Raw genomic sequence first — 3,162 nt, forward strand, 5'->3', positions numbered from 1 at the left:
TATATTGAATTATTCTATATATAGACTATGTCTCATATTATGTTGATAATATTAAGTAAATATCAAAAAATTCCAAAGTTTATCTATGTGGTCTTAATCTCATATTGGTATGAGAGGATAGTGATTAAGATAATAAACTTAAAACAATTCGCAGTAAAATAAAGTTATAGAATCTTTAGATTAATTATGTCTAGTACGATTCGCTAGTATTATGAATACAAGTGATCTAGATCTAGGTCACTAGTGTAGTAGGACACTTTAGTGAAGGTACTTTATATGTAGTGATATATAGAACTAGGCCAGATGTGATATGTTAATTCTTGTTTGAACATCGTTTCATAGTATTAATCAAACACATCAAACGATGATCATATACACGATGATCTTAATTCTGAGGTTATTATGAACTCTTATATATGTCATCTGATCCTTTAATTCATGCGTTAAGGTTTGTCCGAATGATCAAGCTAAGAACAATTGTTTCGGGGACTCAATGATATATATGGCTGGGGACATAGTTTAACCGATATGGAATCTATACCTTCTAATAGATACAATAATGGTTCCCTATTGGGTTGACTTTTTGAACTGAAAAGGATATGACCGCTCACGTCACAAACTTGTTGTGACACAACCTTCACTAGTAAAGTCAATGGTACTCTAGGAACAAGATATAGTTAAAAGAGTAAAATGATAATTTTATTCCCTTTTAATTATGAATCATTAATAGAGAATTAACGTTGTATGTAATGATTATATCAATGTAAATTTTATTCTTTAATAAAGTACTCTGTAAATATATGTCTATAATTATCAAGAGTTCAATCTCATATTTATAGTGGAGTAATCATGAGATTAATAAATATGATTATTTAATCAAAGAGATTTGATTAATAATCTAATATTTATTGGAGTTTGATATTATAGGTTCATAAGTCCAGGGTGGCTCTATCAACACCATATCAAGGTAAGAGTTGATACAAGGGTAAAATTGTAATTTGGAAATTTGAGAAGAATTTTATTCTTCGAGTTAAGTATACAATTATATGATAATTGAGATTGAACAATTAATTTGGAATTAATTATTAAAATTTTTAAAATATGTTTATTAATTTAAATATATAATATTTCGAAATTCATATATATAAATAAATAAAATTTTGAAATTAATTATTTTATTTGAGTTGGAGAAAATAAAATTGGTAAGTCAAAATAGTTTTTTATTTATTGAATTTTAAAATATGATGATAATGATGATCATCAATTTCAATTTTTAATTTAAAATTTAAATTTTGAAATATGGTTGTATTCTTTTCCTTAAAAAGATAATATCATATTTTGTGGAATGATTGATTTTAATTAAATAAATAAAAGAAAAATGCAATATCCCTGAAAAAGGAATACTGCTATTCACGCATGACACAGTCCAGGGACTGTGCCATGCGTGTAGCTGTATATAGATAATGTATTTGTGTTTTTTTTTATTTATTTAATTAAGTAATAATTTGAAAATAAATATTTTCATATTTGGTAAGTTAGATATTTACCTAAATCAATTTCTATCATCATTATGATATTATTATATTACTATTATTATTAGGAATAATAAGGTAATACATAATCTATATATATATATATGGGTGCACTCTTAATGGTTACTACCCATGAATGATTACTTTAATATTAACTATTGGATTAAGATCAATAGTCCACATTTATAGTTGTTAATTAATATTTCTAAAAATAAATTTTGATTTTTTCAAATTTTTGGAAGGGTTACGTGATGAAATGCGTGTATTTATTATGAAAATATAATGTTGTAAACTTTTCATTTTTCCAATGCATGTCAATTTCTAAATATAGCTAGTGTCTTTTATTGGTTGGAAAAAACATTAATTATGAAAAAAAAAACTAAATTTGAAATTAATGTAGAAAAAAAAAATTACCTATTGGTGACTTGCTATACCAAGTCACTATGTTACCACATCATCATAATTGTTAGTACCCATCTATGGTTAGTAACCATTGAGAAGTCTTCCATATATATATATATGTTATAGAATAACGAGAAGAAAATGGAGATATATAAGTCAATGAGAATTCAAAAAAGTTTCAGAATTTGTCAGACAAAGATTATCTTCTTATTTTATTCTAACATTTCTCAGGCCATAATCCAAGTACTCATGTGTTGAGATATACTTGTGATTCATAAATTACAAAATCATGTTCTCTATGTGCCCACACACATCTTGAGGTGTAGACAATACTCCGGAAGATCGTGGTTTGAGTACTCAAAGCGTTGGATAGGAAGATCGATATATATATATATACATATATGAAAAGACTCAAGGACCCTTGATAGGCTTCAAGAGGGAAAAACTTTTGTTCTTGAATATTTGTGTATATGTGTATATGATATATATAAATATGTGTATATTATATATGTTGCATGATTAATAATATTGTATATTAATGTTTCTGTCTGGATGTTTTCTTGAATATATAAATTGTTTATATGATAGATGAAATTTTTTGTGTTATACACACTGGGCTCACCACGCCCATTTCGCTGCGCACTCTGATTGTTTTTCCAACATCTCATTGCCGCTCAGGGCTTTGTAGCCTCTCCCTAGGATCGTGTGCTTAATCAAGGTATAATATCCCCCTTTTCCCCCTTCTTTGAGCATTGCCGAAAACTGTAAACATACAATGCTTCGGCGGGGGATAGGGTGGGCTAGTTTTCCTTTTGTACAAAATGTAGAGTTCTCCCAGTACCCGATATCCGTTCGGGGACAACTGGAAAGGAGCTATGCCGATGAATTTAAGGAAGTCGACATAGTATTGGTGCAGTGGCAGGGCTGCACCCACTTGGAGATGGGAGGCGCTCCAAGGCCCGAGCCTGTTAACGCTCTCATGCACCCTCTGGTCCTCCCGGGCCAGGCAAACTAGTATTTTGCCACCATCTACCCTGTAGTTGTCGAGGATCTTCTATAAGGCGCCTTGGTGCCATAGCTTGCTCGAGATGTCTTTTGCCTCAAACCCTATGGCAGGGTAGGGGTGTCCAACAGCGTCGGGCCCGCATTGGCCTCTTCCTTTGGGAGGCAAGCTTTGAGGGATCTCGTCGCCACCAGCTCCGAGCTCTCTCGTATTGCAAGAGCTTGG

Source organism: Humulus lupulus, chromosome X (genome assembly GCF_963169125.1).
Source record: "Humulus lupulus chromosome X, drHumLupu1.1, whole genome shotgun sequence".
Classification (NCBI taxonomy): Eukaryota; Viridiplantae; Streptophyta; class Magnoliopsida; order Rosales; family Cannabaceae; genus Humulus; species Humulus lupulus.